General features: G+C 44.7%; 1 protein-coding gene across 6 annotated transcripts in view; it reads left to right on the top strand.

The window, feature by feature from the left end:
- cdon (cell adhesion associated, oncogene regulated) overlaps nucleotides 1-21,392 on the top strand; it is a 287,217-nt gene that overhangs the window by 118,233 nt on the left and 147,592 nt on the right. Inside the window, exon 1 of one of the 6 annotated variants that reach the window (XM_072486775.1) lies at nucleotides 2,075-2,308. The exons of the other annotated variants lie outside the window; for them this stretch is intronic. The gene's annotated coding sequence lies outside the window, so the exon portion shown is untranslated. Of the gene's footprint in view, nucleotides 1-2,074; nucleotides 2,309-21,392 lie in introns of those variants that run through there. 6 annotated transcript variants of the gene reach the window in all.

Raw genomic sequence — 21,392 nt, 5'->3', positions numbered from 1 at the left:
TTGCTGTGGCGCGTTGGAACTGTCGATCGATGAGTCGAGCGCCATATCCTGTTCGTACGAGGGCATCTTTCAACATCTGTAGATGTCTGTTACGCTCCTCCTCGTCTGAGCAGATCCTGTGTATACGGAGAGCTTATCCATAGGGGATGGCTTCTTTAATGTGTTTAGGGTGGAAGCTGGAGAAGTGGAGCATCGTGAGGTTATCCATGGGCTTGCGGTAAAGCAAAGTGCTGAGGTGACCGTTCTTGATGGAGGCGAGTGTGTCCAAGAATGCAACTGATTTTGGATGGAACTTATTGATGTCATCGTGTAGTCGTTTCAGTGATTCTTCGCCGTGGGCCCAAAGGAAAGGCCTTCAGGCCTCAACCGGGACCTGGGATTCATGTCGCATTACATTCATCCCCCACCATCTGGCCTGCGAAATCCTACCAACTGTCCTGTCTTGACACAATTCACACCTCTTTAACCTGGGGTTACCTCATCTCTGGATCTGAAAAGATTTAATCACCTGCTAATGGTCGTATTCCTAGCATTGTTTGGCATCTTTGAATTTGTCTATATATGTGTTTCTGGAACAGACCTCTTCATTCACCTGAGGAAGGAGCAGCGCTCCGAAAGCTAGTGATATCAAAACAAACCTGTTGGACTTTAACCTGGTGTTGTAAGACTTCTTACTGTGCTATATTATCAGACTGCTAATCGACATCCAGTACTCAATGAGCAGAAAATCCCCTCAATTAAATCTTGGGAAGCCTGAAGCCATTTTTTGCTCCAACTCCATTCCTCTCCCGGCAACAGTCTGAGACTAAGCAAGTCTGTTCAGAACATGTGTCACATTCGATCTCAAGATGAGCTTCCAACCTCATGCCATCATTAAGCCCACCTATTTCCACCTGGGGGACATTGCTCAACTTCGTCCTGTCTCATTGCAGTTGCAGCTGAAACGCTCAGGCACTTTACCTCTACCTCTAGATTCGACTATTCCAATGCAATCCTCACTGGTCTCAATCATTCTACTCTCTGTGAATCTGAGGTCACAAAGATTCTGCTTTATTAACTCATAACCCACCCTGTTCCACAATCACCTGTTCCAGTAACTAGTCGAGTAATATTTAGTTTTTCAAATCCTCACTTTTCTTTTCAGATCCTTCCATGGTCTCACTCGCCCTTATTTCAATTATCTCCTCCAGCCCTACAACTCTCTGCATTTGCACTCTCATTCTGGCTTTGTGTATTCTCAATCATAATCACTCCCGCCATTGATGGCCAAGTTGTTTTAAACCCCAATCTCTGGAATTCCCTCCCTACACCTCTCCGCCTCACTGCGTCGCTTTGGGCAGTCAGTCAGTCCTGGGCTCCTTTAGGCAGCTCCACGCACCCTGGTCAATTGGTCAGTCCTGAGCATCTCAGCCAGTGAATTAGTTTTTTGTTCCTTTCGGCAATTGGTCAGTCTCAGGGCCCTCGGACAGTCAGATAGTTCCGGGCCCCTTTGGTCAACTCTGGGTACCTGGGCAGTCTCAAGCCCCCTTAGGGAAGTTGAGTCATTCTCAGGCCCTTTGGGCAGTCAATCCTGGACCTCTTTGAACGGGTGGTCACTCTCAGGCCCTTATGGGCAGTTGGTCAATCTCAGGCCTTTGCCAATCCTGTTGAGCCATTGGGACAGCTTCAGGGGTGGGGCCTAGGTGCTGTGGGCTGTGCCAGAGGCGGTGGACGAGGTCAAGACTATGGGCGGGTTGTTGGTCTGGGCAACAGGCGGGCTTGGCGGTTGGGGGAGTTCAAGCCCAGCGGCAGGCGAGGTCAAACGGATGGGTTAGTGGGCGGGGCCAGGCGTGCTATGGGCGGACGGTTGTCCTGGCTACCCAGTGGGCGGGGAGCTAGGCGGCCCTATGGGCGGGCGTTGAGCCTGACGGGGCTGTGGGCGGAGCTATGGGCGGGTGTTTGGCCTGGCGGGGCTGTGGGCGGAGCTATGGGCGGGTGTTTGGCCTGGCGGGGCTGTGGGCGGAGTTAGGCGGCCCAGTGGGCGGGGACAGCCAAGCGGTTGGTCTCGCGGGGCGGCGTGCGCAGCCAGAGCCGCTCAGACTGGGAGCGCGAGTGTCTTGTCCAGTAGCGGCCGCTCAGTCAGTTAGAATCAGCTCGATGGGAGCGGCCCCGGCCACACGCCGCTCCTCTTGTTAAAGAGCCGAGAGAGAGGCTGATCGGCAGCCGCCGAGCCACTCTGGTGGTTTCCATGGAGCGGGCGGCCCGCAGTCGGTGTCTCCGGGATGTGGAGTTCGGCGGCGGACGTTACGGGCAGCGGCTGTGGTGAAAGGTAAAGGGAGGCTCGGGGGGCCGGGGATTGGGGGGGGGTGCAGAGGGGCGGCCTTCCTCGCCGATCCTCGCCTGGCTTCACATCCAGTCCCTAGGCCACAACTCGGGGCGGAGTTCGACTTTTAATCAAAATATATATCCCCCATTCCCCTCTCCTCTTCACCGCTGTCCGGGGATGTTTAATAAATGTCCCCTCCCTCTGGAACTGTTCCTCATTCAATGGAGTCCGGAGCTTTTCTTTTGGGAGCTCGGCAGGCTCAGGCTGACTCACAACAAAGCCAACTCCAGAGGGAGAGGAGGGCTGACTGGCAAGAGTACAAAAATACTGCAGTGCTCAAACCACAGCAGGCTGCCTGAATCAGACTGGAGTGTTGTACAGAGAGAGCGAGAAAGAGGGATGGAGAGATAGAAAGAAACAGAGCCTGAGAATAGCTGCGAGACAAAGGGATTGAGAAATGGGCAAAAGGGAGAAACGGGGGAGATAGAGGAGGTGAAAGATGGGCTGGTAGTATGAAGGGGGGTGAGAAGAGAGAAAAACAACCAGGCATGAGGGAAGAGGCAGATATGGATGTTGGAGGAGGGAGGGAAGGGAGGAGAGAGTCATAGAAGGGGTAGAGATATAGTACGATAAGTGGGGGTGAGGCATGGGGGAGAGACCAGGTAGGAAATATGGGTGTGGAGACTGGCATGGGGCATACTAGCAGAGAGAGTAAAGACTAGAATGACAGTGGGATGGGTGGCTGTGTGAGAATGTCAAAAGCATTAGACTAAGGCAGAGAACGGAGACATTGATTAGGAGACCCGGTCAGGATGTAAGGGTACTGTTGACAGAAGTTAGCTGTATGGCATGCCAAGCCTTGTCGGTAGCCTTTGGGAGTAGGGGCGGAACCCAGACTCTGAGCATTCGAGGGACTATTAGAAGGAACCATCGTGGGTTTAGGTTACAGTCTGATAAAAGCACCCCATCTTCAGCATCTCTATTAAAAAGCTTTCAGGAACCGTGTTCCTGTTGCTGCAGCCTGGGCTGACCAGAAGCTGTGGATGACTTTCCTTTTGCTCTGTTTGTGTTGAGGGAGAACCAAACAATTATATATTTTTACAATTTGAGTGTCCTTGTAGCACTGCTTTACTGAATTAGTTTAGTCAGTGTCTTAATCCTGAGAAATATTTTTCAGTATGCAAGATTACAGTATGCAATGCAGGAAATTATGTGGAATTTCTGTTTAATTGAACAGCACACTTTAACCAAATCAGTCAGGTGCAGTGGACACAAATAGTCTTGGAGTATCCACATTTATTCCACTTTAGAAAGTCCCTAAAACATGAGCATCCACTCTCTTGCTCGTCTATTACCTGTGACCTTAAAGCTCCATCAACTAACCCCTAAAACCCATATAACTTAATTCTATTTGTATTTGCCATTTTTTGCTTTGTTGTGGACCTAGAGCTTTGGAAGGAGCTTATCTTTGGCATTTGACACTTTTGGTATCTATGTGCCGATTTTGAAGCAAGGATCTGTCTCAGCAAATTTGCAGAAAAGTGGATTTTTTTGTACATGTGTGGTTTCCAAAGTCGCAAGTTTGGATGACTCTGCTTTAAAATTGTCTTGTAATCTGTCAGCTAATTTTGTAAAAGACTTATTAGGGTTTACAGTTTAGGCTGATCTGCTGTAATCTTGTTGGCTCCACTGTTTTTAAAGTTTGGGTTGTGCGATGGAGTTACCAATGTAACTCCTGAATTGTGTTTTTTCACTTCTGTTTGCAGAGAAGTCTTGAAATACTGCAGCTGTGCAGTCCGTTTTGATTTCACCAAAATGTAATAATTGCTCAGGATTGTGCAAACTGCTTTACTCATACAGTAAAGGTAATCTAACAAGGAATTGTTACTTATCTGAAATCTGCGGATGCACGTTTTATCCTTCTTTCAAGGGATTGTTTCCTTTGGGGGGGGGTATAAGCTCCTTATTCTTTTTGTGCGTCTGTAATTGCTTGAAGCACAGTACTTAGGACTGAGTCATTCTGCAAAATGCCCCAGCCAGGTAATACCACACACAGCAGCTTGCCTGCATCCTCAAGATGGATTTATGAGCATTTTGCATAGGTCTTGACTCTGCTGCTTAAATCTGGTTTTAATCGATGCCCCCCGTTCCTGGTATTTACGGGTCAGATGATAATGTTGAAAGATGAAATTGTTTCATGTTTTGGGTTTCTTCAAATACTTGTGCTTTTAAGAGAATCGTTCCTATTCACACTATTGGAACATTGGTACAGGAAATCACATGACTTTGTTATTCTTGTTTAAGACGTCAACATTTTTCTTAAAGTCATATCAAAATCTTCCCAGACTGCTTCTTTGAGACTAGCAGGTATCATTCCCTTCCACAGACAGGATTAATACTGTTCCTTTGCCTCCTTTCAAAGACACAGATATTTTTGTCTTTTCCCATTTGTACATAAGATTCATTTCCTGCACCACTTACGTGAGCGGCACAGATGGAAAAATGTTTGTCACATATTTAAGTATTTATTAAAACAACAGTACTGTTTTAGAACATAACATAAGAACTAGGAACAGGAGTAGGCCATCTGGCCCCTCGAGCCTGCTCCGCCATTTAATGAGATCATGGCTGATCTTTGTGGACTTTTATTCTTTAGAAAGGCATCTATCTTTTTCTTAAAAATGTTTAAAGAAGGAGCCTCAACTGCTTCACTGGGCAAGGAATTCCAGAGATTCACAACCCTTTAGGTGAAGAAGTTCCTCCTACACTCCGTCCTAAATCTACCTCCCCTTATTTTGAGGCTATGCCCCCTAGTTCTGCTTTCCCCGACCAGTGGAAACAACCTGCCTGCATCTATCCTATCTATTCCCTTCATAATTTTATATGTCTCAATAAGATCCCCCTTGAATTTGAAGAGCAGCAATCAATTTTCTGATATTTTTGTACAAGGGGTGATTCAGAAATCCAGCATTTCCAGTGGGATATCATATTGGTGGAAATTACAGAAGCACTTAATCACTCAGAGTATGCCGACAGGAACTGTGGAAAAACTCCCAATTGTGCACTTACATTGTTTGTTCTACCAAAGCTAGTGATTCGAAACAAACCTGATGGACTTTAACCTGGTGTTGTAAAACTTCTTTCTGTGCCTACCAAATGTGGGTTGTGACTGGAAGGAGCATTTAGAACTGTATGCTACATGGCTGAAATACTCGTTGGTGCAATTTGAGATCACCCAAGATTAAAATGATAGCTTTAGGTGTATCTTTCTTCTTAGTGTATTGGTGCCAGTGCATTGGCAACACAAAGGAGGCAAAATCAGTTCAATGTGTTGGATTGTCCCACTTAGCTTCCTGAGAAAATAATGTGATAAGGAGGTGAGATTTTGTCAGAAGAACTGCTCTGCTGTTGGGCCCCACTCAGTCACAGTACCCATGCTATTTGGCCTTTATTGCAAGGGGGTATGGAATACAGGAATAAATAAGGCTTGCTACAATTGTACAGGGCTTTTGTGAGACCACATCTGGAATACTGTGTGAAGTTTTGGCCTCTACATTTAAGAAAGGATACACTTGAATTGGATGCAGGACAGTGAAGGTTAACTACGTTGGTTCCTAGGATGAGAGGGTGATCCTGTGATGAGAGACTGAGAAAATTGGACCTATATTCTTTGGAGCTTGGAAGAATGAGAGGTAATCTCATTGAAGCAGACACGATTTGAAAGGGCTTGATAGGGTAAATGTTGAGAGATTGGGCGCGATCCAATGGCCACGCTGCACCCGAAAAGCAGCACAGCGTGGCCGATAAAAGCCAGGAGATCACCTCCCAGGATCTACCTGGCTCGCAATGTCTCGTAAGATTCAACGCAATCTCGCAAGACTTTGAGATGTAAAAGGCGGGATTGCCTTTTGGCAATCTTCATATTAGAGCGAGACAGTTAGTCTCACTCTAATGTGCAGATTCCCAAGGTACCTGTGGATTTGGGATTCATACCCTTAGCCTCGAAGACCTTGGGCAAGTGTTGTTTAGCACTGGTCCCCACGAGTGGGGGCCAGACGGATGGCATTCGTGGAGATCTCCCAGGTGATTGGAGGTCCCCAGCTGCATGCCCTTTGGGCACGGTGGTGCCCTGACATTGCTGGTGTCACCTGGGCAAGTCTATTGAACTGAAAGGAAATTGGAAGCAAAGGGGAGATGGGAGAAAGACAAAATAAAAGCAGGAAGTGCTGGAAATACTCAGGCCTCTGGTAAAAAGTGAGTTAACATTTCAAGCTGTTATGGACATAGTAGATAGGGAGAAGCTGTTGGTTTCAGGTGACCTGAAACGTTAACTCTGTTTTTCTCCACAGATGCTGCCTGACCTGCTGAGTATTTGCAGCATTTTTTTTCATTTCTAGCATTTGCGGTATTTTGCGTTCGTATGGAGAGAGAGATGAAGTTGGGGGGCTGGTTAGTGGCTAACAGTAGCTGAGACAAGAAATGTTCCTGATGGGGCTAAATGTAGCAGCTTTTGATGTATCTTTTGTGCAAAGCAGCAACACCAAAGTATTTCCAGGTTTATTGCGACTGGTGGAGGGAAAGCCCTGTTTTGTACCGGATTTTGTACCGGAGTGCTAATTTAGAGTACCCAATTCATTTTTTCCAATTAAGGGCCAATCCACCTACCCTACACATCTTTGGGTTGTGGGGGCGAAACCCATGCAAACACGGGGAGAATGTGCAAACTCCACACGGACAGTGACCCAGAGCCGGGATCAAACCTGGGACCTCGGCGCCCTGAGGCAGCAGTGCCAACCACTGCGCCACAGTGCTGCCCATTTTCATGGTCATGTTGCTGGATAAGTAACCAGAGAACAAGCGTTTAAATTCCAATGTGGTGGTTTGAGAATTTAGTTCAAAATAACATCTGGAAATAAGGATCTGTGATCAGTAAAAGTGGCCACGAAGGTTTTGGCTTGTCATTAAATGTCCAACTGTTCACTAATGCTCCTGGGAAAAAATACTTAGTCAGGCTAAGTCTGACTGATAACCAGCCCCACACCAGTGTGGTTGGTTCTCAGTGGCCCTCTGAATTGGCCTAGCAAGCCACATATTCAGTTTCATTAAACTTTCATGAACGGTCACCACTGATGGGAGATAATTGCCCTCCTTTCCAGTAGCACCCTCATCCTGAGAATTAACAAAATTATCCTAGTAGATGGCCTTGGGGAATCCAACTTTTAACTTTGCTATTGGCTATGTGAACACACAGGGTTGATAACACTCATTTAGCCAGTTGGAAAAACAGTTGGGGTTTTCAAGTGTTCAAATTACAAATTTTCCTGGAGGATAGGTCTGATTTCATGCGCCAGTTTAAGGAGTCACATGGAACATTCTGGAATTTGCAGCTTTCCCAGAGGAAGTAAAAAATTATACTCCTTATGTAATGTTTCTTTTCATGAAGGGATTGGTTGAAGAAGGTAATTTTTTTAAAGCTCCGCTTTAAGATAGAGATAATTTGTTTTATTGTGGATATCTTTCAGTTATTGGGCAATGGAAGCTTCTTAACAGGGGCAACTTTAAAATGTTGTTTTATTATCAATTTGGCGAGTCTGATTTTGACACACCAAGTTCATAGAACAGAATCATAGAATAGTTGCAGTGCAGAAAGAGGCCACTCAGCCTGTCACTCTGTAAGAGAAATCCATCTAGTCCTTTTCCCCACGGTCCTGTATTTGGGGTCCTGTATTTGGTTTTCTTCAGATAATTAGCCAATCCTTTCTTGAAACCACAATTGAATCTGTCTCCACCACACATTCAGACAGCACATTCCAGATTCTAACCACTCGCTACATAAAAGAAGGTTTTTCCTGATGTCATTGCTTTTTTTGTCAATTACCATACATCTGTCCCCTCTCATTCTCAATCCTTCCACCAATGGCAACAGTCTCTCCCAATCTACTATGTAAAAGCCCCTCGTGATTTTGAACACCTTTATCAATCTCCTCGCAACCTTCTCTTCTCCAAGGAGAACAGCCACAGCTTCTCCAATCTACCCATGTAATTATGTTCCTCATCCTTGGAACCATTCTTATGAATCCTTTCTGTACCTTCTCTCGTGCCTCCACATCTTCCTAAAGTGTGGGTGTGCAGAACTGGACACACTACTCTAGCTGACCCCGAACCAGTGTTATGCAGATGGACTACAACCTCCTTGTTTTTGTACTCTCTTATATGCTTCATTTACCGCTTACTCAGCCTGCCCTGCCACCTTCAATGATTTGTATACAACTACCACTAGGTTCTTGCGTCTCCTTTACAATTGTAATCTTCATTTTATATTGTCTCCTTGTTCTTTTTACCAAAGGTAGCACTTCACACTTCTGCATTTAATTCCATTTGAATCTTCAATACTGGAAAATGAAACACTTGCCTTCTTGTCCAATGTTGCCATCAAGTATTCCCAGGTTAGAGCAATGCCTTTTTCATTCCTTGCAAACTTTAGGCTGTATCAAGGTAAACACCTCCACCCTATCCCCATAACCCAGTAACCCCGCCCAACACTAAGGGCAATTTATCATGGCCAATCCACCTAACCTGCACATCTTTGGACTGCGGGAGGAAACCGGAGCACCCAGAGGAAACCCATGCACACACGGGGAGGATGTGCAGACTCCGCACAGACAGTGACCCAAGCCGGAATCGAACCTGGGACCCTGGAGCTGTGAAGCAATTATGCTATCCACAATGCTACCGTGCTACCTTTTGTTTGCACTAAAGGTAGTGTAATGAATCTCGAATGTGGGAATGCAGAATGCATGTAAAACATAATGTTGTCGCACAATCATACAGAAATATGCAGACCCATTTGGAATTAGGGGAGCAGCTGTTTTGAGTAGGGGACAAATAAATTACAGTGAGTAAACGCGTCATGCAGCAATCAGCAGTTGACTTTGGTGTTGGGATTGCTTACTGTTCCTAGGACTCCCTGTTATGGTGATCCTTCCCATCTGTTTTGGGGACTGCGCATCAATTTCACTGGGATCAGTGAATTCTGCTAAGCCCTGTTTTTTGTTGGGCTTATAGGCTCCTCCAGTTGGAACATTAGACTGTTGGGTATGTTTTCAGGGAATGCATAGAAGCTTGGGAAGAAAGATTGCGCGGGATACCACAGGTGGAGTGACAACTGACAACTATAGAGAGAAAAGAGTGAGACGCGTAGTCTGTAATTAACAAGCTTTGCACTTTACTCATGGTCTGGAGAAAATGGAGTAGTTCTTGTTTCTGTGCATATTGAATTACCTGGTTACAGTAAATGCATGAAAATCTAATGGTGATCTGATGTAAGAGCCTGCTTGATTTTTCTTCCGTTTCAGTTAATAGGTAGAGAATTGTTTCATTGTGTGCATGCCTAGTTGATTGAGACTACGCAAAGTAATTTTGTATTGGCAAAACAACAGGCAGAAGTGATCCTCATTTCTACTACACTTGAGATGGATTAGAACCCAGGGACAACATTCTAATTTAGTGGAACGATTCACTGCTCCAATATCTATAAGTGATACTGGCCAATCTTAACTGATTAATAAGTTGAAAACGCAAGGTCCGGAAATGCGGGCGCAAGGTAGCAGAGTGGTTAGCACCATTGCTTCACAGCACCAGGGTCCCAGGTTCGAGCATAATCTTTTTCAAGGTCTGTGTTTACCTCAAGTCATGTCCTGAAAGTCTAGAACAATCATTTCTCCCATGGTCGGAGGTGGACAAGGTGCTGGTTGTAAAGGACACTATTTGCAGTGGGAGCTTTGTTTGTTTAACCAAATCACAAGATAAAGCGGCATGCCCTCACTCTAGGGTCCACCCGTTAATCAACTGTATCGCTAAATTGGAACAAAATTGGCGCTGGCTGGTTAAGTTCAGTTATATGAATCCACAGAAAACGAGCATCTCAAGTTTGGCACTAATTTGATTGTCTTTCACAAACTTGTGGAATGACAGGAGCCAATGGAAACATTACCTGCCTTATGGGTAACCCTTCATTAGTTTTTCAAATAAATTTACAGTATCCATTTTTTTCCAATTAAGGGGTAATTTCACGTGGCCAATCCACCTACCCTGCACATCTTTTGAGTTCTGAAGGTGAGACCCATGCAGATACCGGGAGAATGTGCAAACTCCACATGGACAGTGACCCAGGACCGGGATCGAACCCAGGTCCTCGGCGCTGTGAGGCAGCAGTGCTAACCACTGTACCACTGTGTCGCCCTACCCGTCATTAGTTATGGTAGTGTTTGGGTTAACGTATCTAATTCCATGACTTTTCTATGGCTCGGATTTCCAACCCTCTAAGATTATCCTGGCATTTCCAGGAGTTAAAGATGAGTCTCCTGGTCACTGCTACCTGGAGCCTCTTGCAGTAAAAATAACTGGAGCATTACAAAGATGCGATATTCAAGATAGTTGAGGGCGGGCAGCTCTTTGGGTGAGGGGATGGGAAACCATGTGATGAAACCTAAGGTACCTAATCAGAGTTACCAACCGTTTATGATGATTCATATTCTAGGTGCTACTATCACAGGGCAGCTCCCACCCCCTCACTAAAAGGAATGGATGTAACTGAACAGAGGGACACATTTAAAGAAACAATTCAAGATGTCCAACAAAAATACATTCCATTGAAAAATAAAAACTCAGCAAGAAAGACCCATCTATGGCTCACTCAGGAAGTTAGGGCTAGTATTAGATTAAAAGAAACAGTTTACATTATTTCAAAAACAGTAAAGGTCGGAGGGTTGGGAATATTTTAGAAACCAGCAATGTGCAACCAAAAAGATGATCAAAAGGGAAAAAACAAAATGAGAATAAATTAGCCAGTAATCTAAAAACAGCTGATAAGAGCTTTTATAAGTATATAAAAAGGTAAAGAGTAGCTAAAGTAAACATGGTCCATTAGAATCTGCGATGGGCAAAATTATTATGGGGACTGAGGAAATTGCAGTGGCGTTGAACAAATATTTTGTCTGTCTTCATAGTAGAAGACACAGGTTTAGTTCCAGAGCAGAGAGTAACCGAATACAGTGAGGATATTAAGGAAATTAAGATCAACAAAGAAAATGGATTAAAATGTGACAAGTCTCTGGGGCCTTTGAGGGTGGCAAGCGATAGGGCAGCATGGTGGCGCAGTGGTTAGCACTGTTGTTTCATGGCACCGAGGTCCCAGGTTCGATCACAGCTCTGGGTCACTCTCCGTGTGGAGTTTGCACATTCGCCCCGTGTTTGTGTGAGTTTCACCCCCACAACCCAAAGATGTGCAGGGTAGGTGGATTGGCCATGCTAAATTGCCCCTTAATTGGAAAAAATGAATTTGGTACTCCCATTTATGAAAAAAAAGAGGATGACAAGCGATCCCCACTCACTATCCTGAGAGTCCGCACCTAATATGCTACCGCCAACTCTCTAACTCCCATTGCCATTTAAGGCTCACTTGAGTCTGCCCTTGGAAGGAAGTCTCTCCCTTGGGAGCTCTGATTGGCTGACAGCTCTTGAACCTGGTGGGCACTGTAGAGGTCAGAAGTAGTACTGTGGTGGCAGCGTGGGTGATCGGGGGGTGGGAGGGGTAGAGGGGATGTGGTTCCGGAGCTCCAATGACCCGGGGGGAGGGGGGGATAGTGGATGCAGCAGCACTCCAGAATTCCTGGCAAATGTTACTCCTTTTCAAGAATGGAGGAATCGAAAAACAGGGAACTACAGGCCAATTCGCCTGGCATCAGTTGTTGGGAAAGTGCTGGAATCTATTATTAAGGAAGTGTAAAAATACACTGAGATAGGCATTGTATGATTACAAGTCAACCTGGTTTCACTAAAAGGAAAGCCAACAAGACTTTTTTGAGGATGCAACTATTAAAGTAGATAAAGGAAGACCAGTACACCTGGATTTCCAAAAAATATTCAGTAAGGTGCGACACAATACGTTAAATGCAAGAGATGGGTACATGGAGTTGGGAGTAATATATTAACACGGATAGAGGGTTGATTACCAGACAGGAAGCAGAGTTTTTAAAAAGTTAGCAGGCAGTGAATTGTGGACTATCACAAGGGTCACTGTCTCGAACAACTATTTACAATCAAAATAATGATTTAGATGAAAAGACTGAATCCCATGTCCAAAATTGGGGAAAATCCAGCATTGTTCCGGTCCCAAAGGTGCTGAATTGTGGACAAGGGACTTGTAATATCTTGGACTGCCTACTCTATTTCTTGGGTAACAACAAAATTACAGGAAACAAAATGGGTAAGAAGTAGAAGAGAGGAGATACTCGTATGCCTCTGAGGGGTAATGACTAAAGCAGCCAGTCACTTAACCAAAGGCTGTGGGAAGACAGCTGAGCCTGGAGGTGAGAAACTGTTTATTTTGAATCGAAAAGGGCTATGGCAGGAAGTGCTGCTTTGTCAGCTGATTGTGTGGGAATCTTAATCTCATTGAGTCTGGTTTCTGTAATCCACTATCTGTGTTTAACTCTTAACTCCACATCAGTGTCACAGCAATCCAAAACAATTACTCAGCTGCTTATAATCAGTATCTCTGAAGGTGTATTTTGGACACTAGTGCATTGCTGATTTGCTTTTTAAAAAAATGTATTTTATTACAAGCATGTATCATAGCAGGTTAAAGCAATTAAACACCCCGGGAAACATACTTCCCAACAATCAACTATACAGTCTGTACAGATTTTTCTCCTTCCCTCCCCCCACCCCCCTTGCGAAGAATAGCTCCTCAAACGTGGTTACAAACATCTCCCACCTTTTCTCAAACTCCCCTGCTGAACCCCTTAACTCATACTTTATCTTCTCCAATCGCAGAAAGTAGTACAGGTCACCCAACCAAGCCGCTACCCCCGGTGACGATGCCGACCGCAACTCCAGCAAAATTCACTGCCGTGCAATCAGAGAGGCGAAGGCCACGACATCGGCCTTCCTCCTCTCCAAGATCTCCTGCTTCTACGAAACCCCAAATATTGTCACCAAAGGGTCCGGGTCCTCCACCTCCTCCACTATCCTGGCTAAGACCGCAAACACTCCCGCGCAGAATCTTCCCAATTTTTCGCAACTCCAAAACATGTGTGCGTGATTCGCTGGCCACACCTCTCGCACTCATCTGTTGCCCCTGTAAGACCCACTCATTCTCGCCCGAGTCATATGCACCCGTTGCACCGCCTTAAATTATACCAGGCTCATCCTTGCACACGAGGAGGTCCCAGTTACCCTTCGCAGTGCCTCACTCCATACTCTCCAATTGATCTCCCCACCCAACTCCGCTTCCCATTTCTCCTTGATCTTCACCACCCGCTCACCTCCCTGCTCCCCCAGCCACTTGTGTGTGTATATAATATATACCCCAATTTGTCCCTACCCTTCCACATCTGGAAGCAGCAGTCGCTCCAACAGGATGTATCCCAGCAATCTAGGGAACCCTCTCCAGACCTTTCGCACAAAGTCTCTAACCTGCAGACACCCTCGGCAACTCTACCTTGTCCCTTAGCTCCTCCAGACTGGCGAACCCTTCCTCCAAATAAAAATCCCTCCCCTTGACCAGCCCCATTTCCCTCCACCTCCTGTATACACTATCCATCCCCCCCCCGGCTCAAACCTAAGATTCTCACACAGTGCCGTTGCACCGCCATCCCTTCCATCCTTTTTCGTCAGTGTTCACTCAGGAAAAAGATAATGTTGTGGAGGAGAATGCTGAGCCCCAGGCTAATAGAATAGATGGCATTGAGGTACGTAGGGAAGCGGTGTTGGCAATTCTGGACAGGCTGAAAATGGATAAGTCCCCGGGGCCTGATGGGATTTATCCTAGGATTCTCTGGGAGGCCAGGGAAGAGATTGCTGGACCTTTGGCTTTGATTTTTATGTCATCATTGGCTACAGGAATAGTGCCAGAGGACTGGAGGACAGCAAATGTGGTCCCTTTGTTCAAAAAGGGGAGCAGAGACAACCCCGGCAACTATAGACCGGTGAGCCTCACGTCTGTAGTGGGTAAAGTCTTGGAGGGGATTATAAGAGACCAGATTTATAATCATCTAGATAGGAATAATATGATCAGGGATAGTCAGCATGGCTTTGTGAAGGGTAGGTCATGCCTCACAAACCTTATTGAGTTCTTTGAGAAGGTGACTGAACAGGTAGATGAGGGTAGAGCAGTTGATGTGGTGTATATGGATTTCAGTAAAGCGTTTGATAAGGTTCCCCACGGTAGGCTATTGCAGAAAATACGGAGGCTGGGGATTGAGGGTGATTTAGAGATGTGGATCAGAAATTGGCTAGCTGAAAGAAGACAGAGGGTGGTGGTTGATGGGAAATGTTCAGAATGGAGTACAGTCACAAGTGGAGTACCACAAGGATCTGTTCTGGGGCCGTTGCTGTTTGTCATTTTTATCAATGACCTAGAGGAAGGCGCAGAAGGGTGGGTGAGTAAATTTGCAGACGATACTAAAGTCGGTGGTGTTGTCGATAGTGTGGAAGGATGTAGCAGGTTACAGAGGGATATAGATAAGCTGCAGAGCTGGGCTGAGAGATGGCAAATGGAGTTTAATGTAGAGAAGTGTGAGGTGATTCACTTTGGAAGGAATAACAGGAATGTGGAATATTTGGTAAAGTTCTTGAAAGTGTGGATGAGCAGAGGGATCTAGGTGTCCATGTACATAGATCCCTGAAAGTTGCCACCCAGGTTGATAGGGTTGTGAAGAAGGCCTATGGAGTGTTGGCCTTTATTGGTAGAGGGATTGAGTTCCGGAGTCGGGAGGTCATGTTGCAGCTGTACAGAACTCTGGTACGGCCGCATTTGGAGTATTGCGTACAGTTCTGGTCACCGCATTATAGGAAGGACGTGGAGGCTTTGGAGCGGGTGCAGAGGAGATTTACCAGGATGTTGCCTGGTATGGAGGGAAAATCTTATGAGGAAAGGCTGGTGGACTTGAGGTTGTTTTCGTTGGAGAGAAGAAGGTTAAGAGGAGACTTAATAGAGGCATACAAAATGATCAGGGAGTTGGATAGGGTGGACAGTGAGAGCCTTCTCCCGTGGCTGGCACGAGGGGACATAACTTTAAACTGAGGGGTAATAGGTAGAGGTCAGAGGTAGGTTCTTTGCGCAAAGAGTAGTGAGGCCGTGGAATGCCCTACCTGCTACAGTAGTGAACTCGCCAACATTGAGGGCATTTAAAAGTTTATTGGATAAACATATGGATGATAATGGCATAGTGTAGGTTAGATGGCTTTTGTTTCGGTGCAACATCGTGGGCCGAAGGGCCTGTACTGCGCTGTATTGTTCTATGTTCTATCCTCAGCTGATTCCATATCTTCACCGTGGACTGCACCACTGGGCTCCCTGAATACCTACTCGGAGCCATTGGCAATGCTGCTGTCACCGTAGCCCTCAAACTAGACCCCTTGCAAGATTCCTCCTCCATCCTAACCCACTCTACCCCATCTCCTTCCCACCACCGCCACACCTAGTCCACATTCGCCGCCCAACAATAATGAAGCAAGTTCGGCAGCGCCAACCTCCCCCTCTGCCTCTGTAGCAGTTCCTCCTCACCCTCGGCACCTTCCCCGAACATACAAAGTCCGAGATGATCGTGTCCACTTTCCGTAAAAAGACCTTTGGTATAAAGATCGGCAGAGCCTGAAAGAATAACAAGAACCTCGGCAGAATATTCATTTTCACCCTTGGACTCTCCCTGCCAACGTTAAGTGCAGTGTATTCTATCTCCCAAGATCCTCCCTGGCCTCCTCCACCAGCTTTGTTAAGTTCTACTTATGGAGTCCGGTCCATTCCCTCATTACCTGAATCCCCAAATACCTAAACCTATCCCGCGCTACCATAAATGGCATCCCCCCTAAATTAGCCCGCTGTCCCAGCTCATTCATTGGGAATACCTCATTTTTCCCTACATTCAGTTTGTACCTCGAGAACCTCCCAGCAGGCCCATAATCCTTCCCATACTCTCCAACGGATCCGAAACATACATCGCAGATTTGTTGCGGAGAGTGAGTATAGTGCATTTGTGCAGCATTTCATCACTTTCTTAAAACCTATCTAAAGGTTTTTCATAATGAATTACTTTTTGAAGTGCAGTCATTGTTATGGACCTGAAGCCATTTTGTATACGCATGCTGGTTTTTATTTTAGCAATTCGTAATGTCTCTACTTTCTGGTTTCCTCTTTCATTCTAACCTCCATATGGTTGCGCCAACATTGTACAAACAGAAAACTGTTGGAGGCAATAAAAAAGGAGGAAAACATTAGGGAGGGGAGAAAATACACAAATTAACATGGTAATAAAAGTAAGGAAAGGAGGCAACGGACAGTTGGTGACACACAGAATTAAAGGAGTCGGAGGAAGTTCCACTTATGGCACAACAACAGAATCGGGGAAAGAGAAAATTACAAGGAAATGGGAGTTTGAGGACAGAAGAGTTATATTTTATAAGATCATAGAAGAATATCATAAATAGGAGCAGGAGTAGGCCAGTCACCCCCTCGAGCCTGTTGCTCTATTCAGATTGGTCCCAGCTGATCTCCACTTTTCTACTTGCCTCCCATAACCCTTGACTCCCTTGTGGATCAAATATTTGTCTAACTCAGCCTTGAATATATTTAATCACCAAGCCTCCACTGATACCCGAGGAAGAGAATTCTAAAGAATCAGAATCCTCTTGAGAAGAAATTCCTCTTCACCTCAGTCTTAAGTGGGAGTCCCTTTGAGTGCCCTCAAGTTCTAGATTCCCCCACCAGCGTAAACATCCTCTCAGCATTTATCCTTAAAAAATTTTTTTTAGAGTATCCAATTTTTCCCCAATTAAGAGTCAATTTAGCGTGGCCAATTCACCTACCATGCACATCTTTTTTGAGTTGTGGGGGTGAGATCCATGCCGATACAGTGAGAATGTGCAAACTTCTCAGCATTTATCCTGTTAAGCCCCTTCATTTTAAATATTTCAATAAGATCACCTGACATTCTTCTAAACTCCAATGAGTATAGGTTTAACTTGCTCAACCTTTATCCCAGGAATCAGCCTAGTGAGCATTCTCATCACTTACTGCATGCTAGTATGTTGTGATTCATGTACAAGGATACCCAAATCCCTCTATACTGCAGCATTCTGTAATCTCTTTCCATTTAAATAATATTCTTCTTTTTATTCTCCCACCAAAACGGACAACCTCACATTTTGACACACAATATTCCATCTGCCAAATTTTTACACACTTACCACTTTAGAATTTGATGCACCCTAATCTCAAAGTTTGAGAATCAAGAAATTTTATTCAAATATATATATATATATATATATATACACACACACACACACACACACACACACACACACACACACATCCGGAGCTGCCTGGACTTTAAATAGCTGGTGTGGATCCTTCTGGCAATACCCAAATAAGCTACTTGCAGAGCCATACGATCCTAATAGTTAAATGTGGCACCCACCTCTCAAGCCTCTTCTCCAAGAAGGAGGGTTTCTTGGTTGTTATCCCTACAGTGTGAAAAATGAGAGGTAATGCATTTTGGGAGGATTAAAAAGGCAAGGGAATATACAAGGAATGGTAGGACCCTAGGAAGTATAGCAATCAGAGGGACTTTGGTGTGCATGTCCATAGATCCCTGAAGACAGCAGGACAGGTAGAAAAGATGGTTAAGAAGGCATATGAGATACTTGCCTTGATTTGCCGAGATTATAATGGAGCTGTATAAAACGCTGTTTCGGCCACAGCTTGAGTACTGTATGCAGTTCTGGTCACCACACCATAGGAAGGAAGTGTTACACGAGAGTGGGCACAGTGGTGATTCACCAGAATGTTGCCTGGGTTGGAGCATTTCAGCCATTAAGAGACTGGAAAGTCTGGGGTTCTTCTTAGAGCAGAGACGGCTGAGGGGGATCTGACTGAGGTATATAAAATTGAAGGGCTTAGATAGGATCGATGTGAAGGAACTTTTACCCTGGACGGGGGGGGGGTGAGGGCTATTAACCAGGGGGCATAGATTTATGGTGAGGGCATGTGAAGAAAAACCTCTTCACCCAGTGTGTGGTGGGAATCTGAAACTTACTGCATGAAAGCATGGTAGAGGTGAGAACCCTCACAACATTTAGATGAGCACTTGAAATGTCAAAGCATACGAGGCTACGGGCCAAATGCTAGAAAATGGGATTAGAGTTGATAAGTGCTTGATGGCCGGCGCAGGCATGATGGGCCGAAGGGCCTTTTCTGTGCTGTGAAGAATCTGACTCTAGTAAGGGTTCTCTTGTCCCAAGAGAACAGTAAGGGCTTATAGATGCATTTCCTAATTAGAGGGTGAGGGAGTCTTTTGACCATCTTTCATAAATGACACCCAATGGATACTAAATAGTCGGATATCAGCAACCACTAAAATAACTCAAATCACACACTGGATATTAAGTTAGTAGTACTGCATTCATATTTCAGTCTGCTATTTTAATGGAGGCTTTAATCTGTTTATTTTAACTTGGTTAACACCTTAACTAAAACAGCAGATTGAGGAATGCCATATGAATACGTTGTTTGTATTGGCCCCAATATTTCTGGACTTGGTTATTTCTCTGTACATTAAAGTTGAATTGTTTTGAATTGGAGAGAAAAAGAAAGGATATCAAGCAGCTTAACCTGTGAGGTTTGCTGAATAATACAGGAACTTCAGTTGGTTGAGGCTTTCTGAAGAAGGGGCCTCTTTTGATTCAACACAAGTTGTTCCTTTTGTTAAGTTAGTAATTCTGGTGGCCGGCCAAATTGCATGGCGGAGTTGGCTATCTCTCTCACCCCTCACTCGCCCATACCTACCCATTTGTTTCTATGGTTCCAAATTATTTAGCTAGTATCTTGGGGCTTGGTATCAGTGTCGTAGGAATTTCTGAGTTGTTTTCTGAACACGAACGTCTGAACTTGAGAAAATGGGAATGCTTTCAAGACCATCTGATAACCTTTAATTTTGTATGGATTCAGTTTCTAGTTTAGCTATTATCCCTCTTCCAAAGAATTAAGGTTAACAATTGAAACTTGTTGAATGAAAATAAATTTAAATTCTGTAGGAATCATTATCTTATGACCATTAATTCCAGTAGCAGTGCAATGGAGCTGCGTCATATTGGTTTCTTGCACATGGACCTGGGGGCCTTTTCTCACCCTTGGTATATGAAGTGCATACCTCCAGTGTCGTTGGAGCACATACTAACCAATGGCACTACCAGTCATCTGAGATCAAAAATCCAAGTGTGAATTGTATATTTTGTGTTCTCTGTCACATGTCCATGCAACTGGTGACAGACCACTGTAGTCCTGGGAGCTGTCTGCATGGTGTCCTTAAAGTATTGTGCTGAGTGAGGAGAAGAAAATGGATTTTAATCCATTTTTAAATGAAGGCAAAGGAAGCAGGGCAAGGGAAGCTGTAACCCTGAGGGCACCTTGACATTTTGCAATCTACATCTTGAGCTGGTCAATGATAATTGCCATGCACGAGAGTATCTCACAGCAGCGAGTTTGGACTGGGGAGTGCAGCTTCCAATTTCAGGAAATGGGACTTCATGCAACATTACATAAGTTATACACAGACTGGAAACTGAAGTGGGATCATCAGAAACTAAAAACAGCTGATCCCAATTGGGCCAGCTTGTTGACCTTTCATGTTGATATTCTTTCACCGTGTCCCCATTATGTGGCTTTCCTCTGCTTTTGTAATTACAATAGTAATATTCAAGATCTTTAAATTGCAAGGATTGTTCATGTTTTATTTATTTACTGATAACTGAGACAGGACAGCTCACTTTGCCTCCAGATTGCTGTTGAGAACATGCAATTGATTTTCCCAGTTGTCTTGGTATACCTCGGTAACTAGCTACATGGAGTTGTGTGAAAGAAACATGGTTTATAAGGATAAAAATAACAAACCTGCACTCCCAGTATAGAATTTTGCCAGGAGGAAGGGAACATAGGGTAGAACAAAAGCTCTAATGCTATAGTGTTAATTTGCCCACACACACTCTCATAAAAGCTCAGAGCAAAGGATCAGTCACTTAAATTCTGTATAGTTAACTATAACATTGGTAAACCGAACCCAGTCACCCTTCATTATCTTACCCAAGTAACAATTCTTTATATGTGCCCTGGATAACATGCTAGCAAGTATTTTTCACTGTACTGGACATGAAGAGCCAAATCTAATTCTGTAAGTCTGCACGTTTTCCAGGCTGGGTGAGTGAGCAAGGTAATAAGACTAGTTGTAGTTACAATCCTAGTTGAGATCAGCTAACGGCATATGTTAGGGCAGTCCAAACTACACATGCAGCCCCGCCGCTCATGCAGGTTACTTCTATTTGAACTTCTCATGGTAACTTTATAGTTTTATTCATCATACACCAGGACTACATATTGGAATATTGCATTTGAAAGATAAATTGCCCTTTTCACAGCCCACTCAATTTTTAACTTGTGATGGATGCAGTCAGGTTGGCAACATAACTAGTAAGCTATCTGCTCTAAATTTAATCTTCAAGTATATGTTGTTAGTACAGATTCCTTTATGCTAGGTTTTCAAATGAAAATATGTACTGTTCTACTGATTTTACTTGTTCGTTTGTCCTATTTGAATGTTATGGGTTGGAGGTTGGGAAAGGATTGTTGCCTCATTTTGGATAAATCTAAAATTAGAACACTAATTAGAACCATTAGTAAGCAATTTGAGATGTATGCAATTAGTAGGAATATGGATTTAACATATTTGGTCCTATCCCTCCTTCATTTGCACTGATGCAGCCCTCAAAGACTAATGCTACAGGGGCAGCACGGTGGTGCAGTGGTTAGCACTGCTGTATCACGGCGTAGCTGCATCACGGCGTCGAGGTCCCAGGTTCGATCCCGGCTCTGGGTCACTGTCCGTGTGGAGTTTACACATTCTCCCTGTGTTTGCGTGGGTTTTGCCCCCACAACCCAAAGATGTGCAGGGTAGGTGGATTGGCTACGCTAAATTGCCCCTTAATTGGAAAAAAAATAGAGTACTCTAAATTTATTTTAAAGAAAAGACTAATG

The sequence above is a fragment of the Scyliorhinus torazame genome, chromosome 21 (assembly GCF_047496885.1).
Source record: "Scyliorhinus torazame isolate Kashiwa2021f chromosome 21, sScyTor2.1, whole genome shotgun sequence".
Classification (NCBI taxonomy): Eukaryota; Metazoa; Chordata; class Chondrichthyes; order Carcharhiniformes; family Scyliorhinidae; genus Scyliorhinus; species Scyliorhinus torazame.
The sequence above is the reverse complement of the archived record's forward strand: the minus strand, read 5'-3'. Positions and strand labels throughout refer to the sequence as shown.